At 37.4% G+C, this 13,612-nt stretch overlaps 1 protein-coding gene across 11 annotated transcripts in view; it reads right to left on the reverse strand.

Annotated features, from left to right (window-relative positions):
• Nucleotides 1–13,612, reverse strand: part of Lrrc4c (leucine rich repeat containing 4C) — a 1,324,975-nt gene that overhangs the window by 84,700 nt on the left and 1,226,663 nt on the right. For 2 of the 11 annotated variants that reach the window (XM_085834626.1, XM_029473972.2), the window contains one exon: nucleotides 11,072–11,158. The exons of 7 other annotated variants lie outside the window; for them this stretch is intronic. The gene's annotated coding sequence lies outside the window, so the exon portion shown is untranslated. Of the gene's footprint in view, nucleotides 1–1,050; nucleotides 1,097–7,190; nucleotides 7,280–11,071; nucleotides 11,159–13,612 lie in introns of those variants that run through there. 2 more of the 11 variants (XM_029473974.2, XM_029473975.2) reach the window with 2 other exon arrangements.

The following is a 13,612-nucleotide window of genomic DNA, read 5'->3' on the forward strand; positions in this document are numbered from 1 at the left end:
AGTTTCCTATCTTTCATCTGGGCTACAACTTAGGCAAGCCTCTGATTTTTGGCCCATTAAATTTTCTTTACATAAAACATTTATTTTAGAAACCTTTTAATTTTAAAACTTTCATCTGCTCTTCTGGCATGTAGAACTTTTAAAAAGCCTCTTGCCAATTTCATAATATTTTTAAAGGACCTTGGTAGGTTATAATCCTCTTAATTGTAATCTACCAAGTAGAAAACCCTGTATTCCTTAGTTTCTGTGTGACAGTGGGAACTGATCTTCCCTCAAGTGGCCTTCTCTGTGTCATTAGACTAGCTATCTTCAAAGTAGAAGAAAGATGTCTTGGAATAAATACAAAGCCATCTTCCAAATATTTTCCATGAATTTTTCATGAGCTCACCCCAACCTTTAGACAATCTCTCCTCTTGCTTCTTCTGTGAAAAAAAAAAATTATCTTTCCTGGTGGCTTCTGTCTCTTACTGCAAAATTTTTCAATAAAAGTACTTTCTTTCTTACTGCAATATTTTCATTTTGCTATATGCAAGTCATAGACACTTAAATCACTCTGATGTGCAGGAGTGCCAAAATCCACACCTTCAGGTAACCACTCCATGCATAATCAATCCCAACCTTCTTCATACAAAGAATACAATTGCATCTCACTGAAAATTTCAATCAGTTGCTTTTATTCCATTTGAGTCTGCATAGGGAAGGCCTAATTCTTATACTCTCTTTAACTATCCTAAGCAAGCTTCCTTTTGGCTTAAGCCTTCTCTGAGCTTAGGTTGCCTATTAAAGAAAATTTTTAAAGAAGTGGCTGAATCTAACTACTTCCAGGTCCTCAAGAAGCATGGAAGGATTTTTGGTTGTTGTTGTTAGTTCTCTCTCTCTCTCTCTCTCTCTCTCTCTCTCTCTCTCTCTCTCTCTCTCTCTCTCTCTTTCTCTCTCTCTCTCCCTCCCTCCCACTTTTTTTTTTGCTACAAAAAGAATATAAAAAGTTATAACATGGGAAGTTGAAATGTCACACACAGATCAGAAGTCACAAGAATGAATTACAAGTACCTTCACTTTTAGCAGTTTTCTTATTCTCATTAAAAAAAAAAAAAACATACTTCATGATGTTTCAATCGCCCAAGGCAAAGATCTCAAAATTCTTTGATAGTTTTGTCTCCTAAAAACAATCAAGAGAAGATATTAGACATTTATTTAAGGGCAGAGGGAAAGGACAACACCTGGAAAATCCTTTGTTAGACTGTGATCACGTCATGATGGGAGATCAGGAACTGTTCTGAGTTACTCCATATTGTTTAAAGCAGTGATTTTTTTTTGAGACTGTGACCTGCTCTTAGTCCTTTTACAATCGTTTTCTGATTCCATTCAGAGGAAAGGGGATGATTTTATGCCTAGATGGATCCAAAAATAGTATCTTATCCAGCACTACCTATGCAGTACAAATTGATAAATGAAGTATTCCCAAGAGTAGAAAGGATACCAGGCTATTAATTTATGAAATATACTGGGACCATGGAAGGGTGCAATCTCTAGACCAAGGCAGGGGTGTAATCTCTTCCTCTGACCTCATTAAAAAAAAGAAGCACTAAGCTTAGTGATGGGTGATGGCTCCTGCCAATACAGAATCTGATGATGTAGTTTGTGCACCAAAGACTGACAAAAAGAGACATCTTATTGTTTCCTACACTTCATCTGGGCTTAGAAGAAGCTGGTCTACTTAACGATTGTCGGTTTATCCTCCTATTTGCCCTTTTGGACTTGCCTTTCATTCATTGGTCTATTCCTTCCTCTGGATCTGGGCCAACCCTTTCACCTCTATATCTGAATTCAACTCTATAGCTTCACTCTCAAACCTGTGACTTGCAAAGGCTGAGTGAAATCAGAAGCTTTATCCCTGGAGTTTATGTAGGGTTTGTTATCAGTGTAGAAGCTCCTGCATCCCTTTGGTTAGCCTCTCAGACTTTCAAGTAATGTGATTGTCTTGTCTTGTTTTGTGGATGTGATTTATGGATGTGTTTGCTGTGCAATATGGAATGCATGATATGAAAGTGAATATTAGTGAATAAATTAGAAATAAGGAACTTATGTTTTCTTAGGGCACAGATATTGTTCTAGTGTGCCTTGTAGTATTGTGATGAAACAGTGATAAAAACCATAGAGAAGGAAATGTTTATTTCTTGCTACTACTCCCACTCTTTCACTAAGGGAAGCACAGGAAAGAATTCAATCAGGGCAGTAAACTAGAGACAGGAACTGAAGCAGAGATCATAGAGGATTGCTACTTATTGACTGCCTGATCAGGGCTTGCTTAACCTTCTTTCTTATACTACTCAGGAGCACCTTCTCAGAGTGTTCTGGGCCTTCCTATATTAATCATTAGCATTAGAAAATGCCCCTGAAGACTTTCCCACAGGCACAATCTGCTGAATTATATTCTCCATTAGTGCTGCCTCTTACCAGATGACTCTACATTGTGTCAGATTGACACAAAATCCAACCAGCACAGTTGCTAAGAGAAGCAGGAATATCTATCTGAAGCAGTTTGCCGACCTTGTGAATTTATTGTCACTCAATAAATTCTGACATTGTGTAAAAATCCAAAAGTACCCACCTATGTGGCTGACAGAGTTTGTTCATGAAACTTGAAGAAACTATCAACATCCTCCTCTATCTTACCAATTTGAACTTCCTTATTTTATGTTTTAGATATTGTTCTACTCTGGATGATCTCTGGAGGATCATTAGTTACTCAAGTGATTAGCCAATTTGTTTGATTAAATAGACTTTTCATCCAAAAACAATATCAGTAACAAATGTATTAATTGTGGACTCAGAAGGACACACATGGATTGAGAACTATATATCATAGGATAAGTTACCTTTCCTTTTGATAAAATTTGATATATACATAAGGTATGCTTCACTTTCCTATATCCCTTTAGATTTAATCATATTGGGTAGGATTTTATTTGTATGTTTAATATGGAATATGCCTTCAAAATACCTTTACTGTATATAATGATTACACCTTCTGCTTTCTCTAAAAGGGCAAAGTTATTTATCTTATAGGCCATAGTACTCAGAATAATAACTAGTTATTATAATGTTAATAAATCATACTATATTTCAATAAATATATTTAAACATATAAAATAGAAATTAAGTAAGGCAATTATCCAAAGTGTCATATAAAACTAAGGAATTAATATTTATTGACACTTTACAGGAAGGTTAAGTGATTTCTTAGTACACACTGTTAGAGGCCTACCATCTTTAGCAATGAGTGCATATATAATTAGAGTGTATTTGGGTATGTGGTAAGAACTGCAGTCTCTGAGTATGTGTGTGTGTTGGAGATATGTGTGAATTCTACTTATTTGAGGAAACATACAAAGAGAAACCTACAGTTTTCCATGTGCATGTGTTTTTACATTTGTGGTAAAGTCAATTTGATCTCACTCTCTTCTGGATAGGTTAAGCATGCATACTTATTTTATTTGGCTCTGAAAAGAATAACTTCTCCATTACAGATATGAAAAATAAACACAACTCTGGAGAGGAAGTACTTTCCATTATTCACCAATAAATTAACAGATTAGACAGTAGGTAGAAAATATCCTTGAAACAACAGGGATTATGGACCACCATACACCAGCCTACTTTATCTTTTAAGTCCAAATATTTTCAATTCCAGAAGGAAAGCCAATTTTCATGAACCAGTTACCTACTATGGAAGCCAAGGCAATCATATATTGTAAAAAAACAAGCAAACAAAAAACAAAAACAAAAATCTTCTACATAGCTGAAATGGCTTCTTTTCTCCCACCTTAATTTTGCAGAACATGCACTTTTGGGGGATAAAAGTCAGAAATTCAGAGGAAGAAGCACCATTACTGCTACCTCTCTAGGCCATAGGATATTGTGAACTTGATGCAATTATGCATAAAAAAAAACACACACAGACATTAGGTTTTTAAAGATAGGATTGCCAAGAGATTTCTAAAGAACTATTTCTCTAATTATTAAAACATTTTTAATTTCCTAAAAACATCAACTTTAAAGAATTAGCTTAGTCGATTAGTCACACTAGACTAAATAAAGCAGGACTGTCAGCTGAGTGGAAGTCTGTGGATTTGTGCAGGCTCTCAGTACCCTTAGTCTACCCCTCGGCTCCAATGCAAGCCAAGATAAAATTATTTTAAAATACGTTAAATTAAACTGAAGTGAAACTTTAACAGTAACACTTCATCCACTTGCATAAAAATCCCTTCTACATGGGGCAAGGAGTAGCCTGGGTCACTCATGGATAATGATTGTGAAGAGAGGCTGCTCTAAAACCTCCATCTCCTACCTATGTATGTTTGTTAAACCTGATAGTGCATTAGTTATGATTCTCTAGAAGAACAGAATGGTAGAATGAATAGATAGGTAGGTAGGTAGATACATAGATGATAGATAGATAGATAGATAGATAGATAGATAGATAGATAGATAGATATACAGATTTCCTAGAGGGACTTTTAGGCTGTGATCTGCCCAGTCCAACCATGAATATCTATCAATAGATAGACCAAGAATCTGGTAGCTGTTCAGGCTAAAAAGCTGTAAGTCTCAGCTAGTGTTCAGTGTACACCTGACAAAGAAGCTCTAATGCCAATGAAAGGATGAACTTGCTAGAGAGACTGACAGCACACAGACACACAGACACAGAGTGAAATGCTTCTTTCTCCCTTGTCACTTATATAAGCTGCTATGCAAAGGCATGCTCCAGATGTAAAAGGGTTTGCAGACCTCCCATGATCTCAACTTCAGATAGGTCTTCCTACCTCAAGGGATCCAACTAACAATCCCTCAAAGGTGTGCCCAGCAGCTTCAGCAGTTAGTTAATTTCAGATGTAGTCAAGTTGAGAACCAAGAATAGCCACCAGAGGGGGTGGGTAATATGGAAATCACAAGAAGGTACTGTGGAAAGTTAATCTCCTATTGTTCCACATCAGTGTAGGTGTTTTCTTCAGAAGTTTCCTAGGATGTCTCTAGTTTTTCCCTCATAGTGTGATGAAACTTTCAGAACTAATGGATAATCAAGAAGAGGCACATATTTGAAAAACACATTAAACTTAATTGTACTTATGTCATATGAAGGAACTAAGCAAAATAAACCAGTTAAATATAAATATAAAGCACTATAAAAGTATGTAAAATAAAGAATGCTAAACTACATTGTAAATGGAAAACTTTTTTTTCAGTAAGGGCAGAAAAGACCACTGAGATATTACTGAGAATTTACACAGGAGCGGAAGAGAGCTCAAAGTCAATGAATCAGCCCAAAATCAACATCCCAAGTTAAGTATCTTACAAGTCATAATTATTTTTCCATTTATTGACTATTTTTTAAAGTGGAGTTTTATTACCATATAAGCCATTATAAAGTGAAGCAAGAGAGAAAGAGAGAGAGAGAAAGAGAGAGAGAGAGAGAGAGAGAGAGAGAGAGAGAGAGAGCCTTGAAATTAAAAGCCATGGGTTTTGTTTGTTCTGTGTTAGTTTTTCTTTTCTACTCTCATGTTTTTCAGTGAAAATGATTCAGGTATTTTGTTTTAAAAATGTTAGTATTTTATTAAAATTTGTCTTAGACATCTCTAGAAGTGTGTCCTAATATGTACTTTATGAATATATTGGTTTCTCAAGGTCAAGTGTTTTCTGTTTTAATAGTCTGTGGAGGATCCATAACCATGGTTAAGCAGCATATTATGGCTTCATTGGGTACAAATGTTTTTAACATGAGAAATAGATGGACTCACCTGTCAACTGGTGTGTGTATGTGTGTGTATGAGGTTATGAGTATGTGTGTGTGTGTGTGTACATGTGTGTATGAGGGTATGAATGTGTGTGTGTGTGTGTGTGTGTGTGTGTGTGTGTGTGCGCCAGCACGGCGTGCATCATCTGTGTGGTGTTTCTGAAAGTCAGTTAGTCATTTACTAGCATACCATATTTCCTAAGGGTTTCAGAAAGGTAATATAGTTCCCCATGCCAGCAGTCTGCAGAGGCGATGCAAAGATAAATAAGCTATATCCTGTATCCCTAGGATGTCCACAATCCAGTGATGATCTTTGGTTTAATGAATGCATATACTTACTTATAAACCTATGATAGTCTAATATTTAAAATTTTCTGAAGATGGCTGTCTCATGGTAGTCTGTTCTACTATACATGAGAGAATGAATAAAATCTAAGTGATTTCTTTTCTTTTCTTTTTTTCCCGAGACAGGGTTTCTCTATATAGCTTTGGCTGTCCTGGAACTCATTCTGTAGACCAGGCTGGCCTCTAACTCAGAAATCCACCTGCCTCTGCCCCCTCCCAAGTGCTGGGATTAAAGGCATGCATCCCACTGCCCGGCCTAAGTGATTTCAAACCAAAATGGCACAGGAATGTGAGATTCTCTGTGAAATGCTTTAAAATACATAAAATATGGAGAATGCTAAATAATAAGTCCATGTAAACATATATTAAATAATGACTTCTGATAAATAGTATGTGTCCCCTCAAATAATGATTTTTTTGGAAAGATTACATAATAAAAACACAATTTATATGCATATTCTATTTATTTCATGCTGTGACCATTAGCCTCATCTTTAATAGGGTATTTTTTCATCAAAAACAAAATATTTTCAAACTGACTGTGTGCCAAGTCCTTTGCTAGGTATCAGAGTTTCAAGAACAAATAAGCTTTGCATTTGACAACTAAGGAACTTCTATTCTAGTGGGAAATAAAAGAGGAAGCATAAAATCCTAACAATACACAGTGATGCCTGAGATGACAGAAGTACAGGGCTGAACGTGGACAGAAGTAATTAACTCTCAGAGAAAAGGCTAGAGAGACCTTTATGAAGGAGATGCCATAAAGGAATAATAGCACTTTGTTAGCAAGGGAGGAAAAGCGTGCTAGATAGAAATATACATGCAGTTATGTAACACACACACACAAACACACACTCACCCCCCCCCCCCCATACACACACACCGTAGAATCCTTGACGATGATATGATGATTGTTAGGCTTTGATCATGAATGCAATGAGAAGTCTTGAAATTTCTGTCTTGAAGGAAGACAAATATAACAGTTCAGCTACAGTTATCAAGGCCATTTTTTGTATAAAATATTGCATTACATAGAAGAGAGTGCACTTACCAAGCAAATGAAGGTTGCTGGAAGACAGAGGCACAAAGTTGAGGACTTTTAAACTTCCTGAGCTGACTGAAAGTCTCTAGAGAGTAAATAGTTCAAGCTCAGAATAAGAAAATATTTCCTATTCCAGTTTTGTTTTCTAGGTCTAATGAAGTAACCTGTGCAGAAACAGTCAATCATTCAACAACTGGATAACTGAAGAAGAGAAAAATAAACAGCAAAGTGAAACCAGACATTTTTGCATTCTGTTGGGCTTGGGCAATTACAGTGTGCTAGCTTATCTTAAGGAGTTCTAGTGTCATCTCCCCTTTCACCCTAAACTTGTCTCTGAAGCCTCATCTACAAATCTGATTTTTCCATCCATCAGGTCCAGCTCCCGTGCCCTTGTTGCTCTGAAAGATGAGACCCTTCAAGCACATTTTTCCCCAGAAGGCATGTGCATTTTGGGTTATCTCTACAGAGATGCTCACCCCCATCACTTTGTGTAAGTATCAGTTTTCATTATCCAACACTTTATTTACTGCAGTCTAAATTTTGCTACAGATTTACCATCTATGCTTCCCCATCAAACACCTGAGCTTCAGACCAACTTTTACTTTGTTTTGCTCACTTATTCCCAACACCTGAATTAGTATCTGGTATGCAGGAGACAAGTGGTGTAATATTTAGGAGCTGAAGGAAAGAGTGAGTGGATTTCCATCGGAGTTTTTATGAGATTGTCATTCAGTCCTCTTAAGAAAGAGTGTTATGATCAATAAACTTGAGCCAAGTAAAAATTATTACAAATTGTAAACTGATTTCAAAGGATAGGGAAGAGTATTAAATAGGAAACAAACTTAACAACTTAATATTGAAAAATACCAGCTTCTAAATTAATAATTCATTTCAAATTTGATGTTTATCTATTTAGTGGACATTTTCCCTTTCTCAGGTGAAAATTTAATTTTAGTTTGGGAGATAGAATGAGTCTCAAATAAAAATAAAATGATAAATTCTTAAGAATATCCTGCAAACAGGGAGAGTCATATGACTAAGAATAAGATCTGTCCAAAAGCCCTATAGAGATCCAGCACTGATATTGCACAGAATAAGTGATGTTGAGCTAGAGGTGTTTGTTGATATAGAGCCCTTTTACACTGCTTTACTAGCTGTTTGCTGCAATGTATACACATTTGCTGAGACTTGGGAAGCACTATAATTTTAATAACAAAGAAGTCTGTGTCCTCAGTCACTCTAGAAAGGCAGCCTGTCAACTCTATATGATTTCTAGGCTTTTCTGTGAGATACTATAACAATTTTCTGACAATGCCACTGAGGTGCTTTGAATGAGAATGGGCTCCACAGCATTATGTATTTGATTGCTGGTTCCCAGTTTGTATAACTATGTGCAAAGAATTGGGAAATGTGGCATTGTTGAGATGTGGCCTGTTCAAGGAGTTGTGACATTAAGAGCAGGTTGTGAGGTTTTCAAAAAGCCTGCCTGACACCCCTGACTCCCAACCGCCACCACAACCACCATAACACACACACACACACACACACACACACACACACACAATTTCTCTAACTAGTCCTCCTGCTTGGGAGTCAAGACATAAGCCCTTTAGGATTCCTTCCATGCATCCCTGCATCCTTCTAGGCTCCCTACCATGATGACGATGGACTCACCCTCTGAAACTGTAATTCCCCAATAAATTCTTCTATAAGTTGTCTTGGGAATGATGTCTTATCACATCAAAAGAAAAGTAACTAGGACAGCTACTCTTTATATTTTAGTTTTTGAAATATAAACTAAGGTTCACATTCCACATGAATATCTTAGAATGCACTGATAACCAAGTTTGTTGGCCCAGTTGTGTGCTTTCCACACTGGGACATAAATGTGAAAGCCATGATTACTAACTCAACTTGGAAATGACTCAGATATAAAGAAGTTCCACTGTTCTCATTGCCGTTGTTGATACATGCACCACCTGTTTAGATAAGGACATCTGTTAATTTTCATGATTTCACTAAGTCTTACATAAATATTAATTAAGCACAATAGCTCTGACAACAAACTAAATGATTGTTGTTGAGGATTTAGGAGCAAAGAACTCTTGAGTCATTACGGGCTCCTTTCAAACTTTTCATGGTTCATACAAGCACACAACTTTTAAGGATAAACACAAAGACACAGGAAAATAAAAGATAGCGAGCGAGCGAGCAAGCGAGAGAGAGAGAGAGAGAGAGGATTTTAAGTTACTCCCAAAACCTAAAACCTTGGGGATTGTAAATGAAATGGGATATCTCTTCTTTCAGGCTATAAAAATGAGAGATTTTGAATTTACACCTAGTTAAAAGATAAGAGACGGGTAGTCTGTTTTCCTAACTATGCCCCCTGGGAATTACATTCTATAAAACTTATATATGTAATTGCAACTATGCAAAGAGGTCAATGTTAAGAGTATGTCTTTTTTAATTTTTTCAAATGAAAAAACTACTGTGCATAAACGCTAAGTAAATTACTCAGTCCTAAGATCAGCAAATGGTGGAGTCAGGATTGGAAACCAAACAAGTAGATTTCAGAGTTCTTTTGCTGAGATATCAATCTTGCTCTGGGACACTTCAAAATGGCTGGGAACAAGAAACAGTGTGAGACTTTCTATCCAAATAGAAACATTTCTCAAGAAAAAAGAGTCCAGAAATGATGCTAAGAGGATAAAAGATGGGATTGAAACACAGCTCTAGAGCCTAAGCATCTAGAAACCAGGATACCTGTGTTATCTTGCACTAATCTTACTGACAGAACCCAAATAGATGACAACGCTTAACAACTAAATCTAACTCAGAATCCCTGTTCTGCAGCCTTCCATGAAAGAGTAGTAATCTGCCTCACAGAAGAACATAACAGGGAGTTTTTCTAATAACAGTGTTTCAAAACAATATCTGTGTTCTTATAATTGTATGGTGCTTGAGATGATGCTTCTTCATAGAATCCCTTACTCAGAGTTTGCTCTTTCATGAGTGAGGTCAGGAAAATGGCATTTTGGCTAATTCAAGGAGATGAGGACTTGCTAGGAATATTAATCATCCATGTGATGATATCAAGTGCTTGGGAATACAGGTAGAGTCAAGAGGCTAACAATCTTTGCTCTGCTAAATAGTACCTGAATAATATTTTCCTCCAATTATGGGAACAGCCTTTCCTAGGAAGCAAAATAAAGGGACCTTATGTGGACACAATGATTTATTTTTTGCTTAATATTTATTTTTAGTTTTTTTTTAAAGATATTTTCTTCATTTACAGTTCAAATGCTATCCCCTTTCCTAGTTTCCTCTCTGAAAATCCCCTATACCCTCCACCTTCCCCCTGCTTGCCAACCCACCCACTCCTGCTTGCTGGCCCTGGCATTGCCCTACACTGAGGTATATAATCTTCACAAGACCAAGGGCCTCTCCTACCATTGATGGCCGACTAAGCCATCTTCTGATACATATGCAGCTAGAGACGCGAGCTCTGGGGATGCTGGTTAGTTCATATTGTTCCTCCCATAGGGTTGCAGACTCCTTCAGCTCCTTGGGTACTTTCTCTAGTACTGGCTACCCCATGTTCCATCCAATAGATGTCTGTGAGCATCCACTTCTGTATTTGCCAGGCACTGGCATAGCCTCACAGGAGACAGTTATATCAGGGTCCTGTCAGCAAAATCTTGTTGGCGTATGCAATAGAGGCACAATGATTCTTAATATCTACCTATCTTCATTAAATCATGATGGTCTGGTAAATAATCAGAAATCTTGTTAATATAGAGAGCTGTGAATAGAATTTTTTCTTATCTCATGACACCAGCAGTTTAAAAGACATCAGCTAAAGAGAATGCAGATAAGAAGTATTTCCTTACTTCTGAGTGATGGTTATGTTGATTTTGCATCAATTGCCTTCCACGTTCTTTGTCTTATGTTCCATGCTTAGTAGTCCTTATTGTGGTCTGCAGAGATATTGCCAAGAGAATAAAAAACTGAAAACTAGCGCAAAAGCGTTCATATCGCTTTTAGTGACTTATTTAACCAAACAAAATCAGAAAATAGTAGGCAAAGAAGATTAATTTCATAGCTAGTAAACAAAGAATAATGAGAATATATTAAAACGTAGACCTATCTTATCTCCTGCTGTGGGCTAAATTGTGTCCATATAAAATTCATGTCAAAGGCAGAAAGCCTAACACAACTGTCTGAGAGAAAGCCTTTATGAAAGTCACTGAGGTAAGATTAGTCGCACTGTATAGATGAGCCTTGCAAGAAGAGACCTTGCTCTCTTGATAAGTGCTCTGTGAGGAGACAGCTCTGTGCAAGGCAGAAGGATGCCTTCCCTGACTGAGCCCCATTGACAGACACACGCTGACCTAAGAGAGACTACCCTTTTGCAGTATTTTGAGACTACAATTTTCTGTTATTTTAGTTCTTCCGTTTGAATGCTTTTAGTGCCATTCTCTTTTTGCTGTATTGTATCTAGTCAGTGATTCAACTATACCAGGAAAAAAAATGAATTGAGAGTAATTGGTAAGCTAGAGGATTCATATTTCATATGTGAATTGTTGTGGGCACTCCACAGAGATTTCCTGTACACACTCTGGAGCATTATAGCCTCATGGCCCTGGGTAACACCTTCATAATTAACATTAACCCATAAGATCAATGTATCACTCAGTGCCAAATGTTTAATTTATTTGCCTTTCAAATGACTCCGTTTAGTGCTTGCGATGATCCCTCTGCTACTCATTTTGTGTGTACTACTACCAGCAGCCCAATTTTGAGAATAATTAAACAATCTCATTCACAATCGATTTTTAATTAAAATTCTTTACTCTATTTCCACAGCACAGGTATTGCCTGTGCTTTCTAGACGAAAAGGGAGAACTTCGGGTAGAGATAATGAGCATTTGATTCAGTGCACACAGTGGGACCTCTGTTTAGTTTTTGGTAAACTTTACACTATCGGCTCTAAACTCGCTTGTGTGTCCATCTTCCTAAACCAAGCTTTTCCACACCCACTATCTTAGCAATTTTAAAAATACGTTTGCCAGAAACCTTCTAAGGGACAGATGGAAGGAAGGCATTATTTCCAGTGTGTGAAATGACCTCACAAAGCATGCCTGGTGAAATGAAATTCAACCCGTGGGGGTGCCACCAATTAGCTTCAATGACTAGCTCTTGGCGCTAAGATAGTAGAATAACTTAAGAAAAATTCGTTAGATTGATTAGTCCAATTAACTCAGATTCTGACACAGAAAACCAAGCAGGAAACCCCTGCTGGGTCCAAGAAATAAATAAAAGGCTCGCCCCTGGTCTAGACTGCATAAACACGAGGAGCCCATGGAAGAGTTCCCATGGAGTAAGAACACAAAGACAGGCTGGGAAAGGACCAGTGTCAGGACTGGCTGGAGAGGCAGACAAAGAGCAGAATTGGGGACTGCTAGGAAGGCAAAAAGCCTAAAGGGAGCTCGGGGAAACAAGGGCTCTTTGGCAGGCCTTGAGGCCAAAGAGCTGGGAAAGAAATTTGCAGAGTATTCAAGAAAACCAAGACAGAAAAGATCTGATTTGAGAAACATGGCTTTCTTTGTCCAAAACTGGTAATGAGATCATTCCTTTCTTTTTTGTTTCTGTGAAAAACAAATGGAGTAAATGAGAAGAGAAATTTTCCATGTAAAAAGATTACCGTACAAGTACAGACTGTTGGTATATCTCATCGAGGGTTGCCCTTTATGCATGTGTTTAAAACAGACACAGTCCCCATCCCGTTTCTTCTTGTATTTATTTCATATTTATTTATGTATTTACTTAATCAATCACTTCGTTCAATTCTTAAGTACTAGAGACAGAACCCAGACCTCATCATGCAATGAGGGTGTTGTATGACAGAGCACCATCCAGAAGCCTTATTTTATCTGTTAATACAAAACTACTAAGTGTTGGGGGTTGGTCAGGTGCTGTTTATCATCCAAATCTTAAATTCTGATCTCTAAGATCTGGTTGCCCCCAGATCTTAGACTGAATTCTCCTGTAAACTGGCCTTTGTTGTGGAAATCATGCTCCCTAATTTAAAGCTATTGGTTAAATAAAAAGGGCTACAACCAATTATTGGGGAGAATAGAGGTAAGCCGGGTTTCAGTTACCTTTACCAGGCTGGGCACTGCAGATAGGGACCATGAGAAGGAAAAGAAAGAGAGGAAGAAGGAGAAAGAAGACAATGAGAGGAGGAGGATAGATAGGCCATGAGCACATGGCCAGGGTGCATCTTGAGAAGCAAAAAGGCAGCCCCAACAAGATTGAAATAACCTGGGGAGCACAGCTGGGAATTAGTCTAGAGCATAAGAAAAATAGATTAAGGAGAGTTGCCATTCATTGCCATTAATTGTGCTAAATTGATTAAAGAAATCGATAAG

This window comes from Mus caroli, unplaced genomic scaffold, assembly GCF_978045245.1.
Source record: "Mus caroli unplaced genomic scaffold, Mus_caroli_1 scaffold_2, whole genome shotgun sequence".
Classification (NCBI taxonomy): domain Eukaryota; kingdom Metazoa; phylum Chordata; class Mammalia; order Rodentia; family Muridae; genus Mus; species Mus caroli.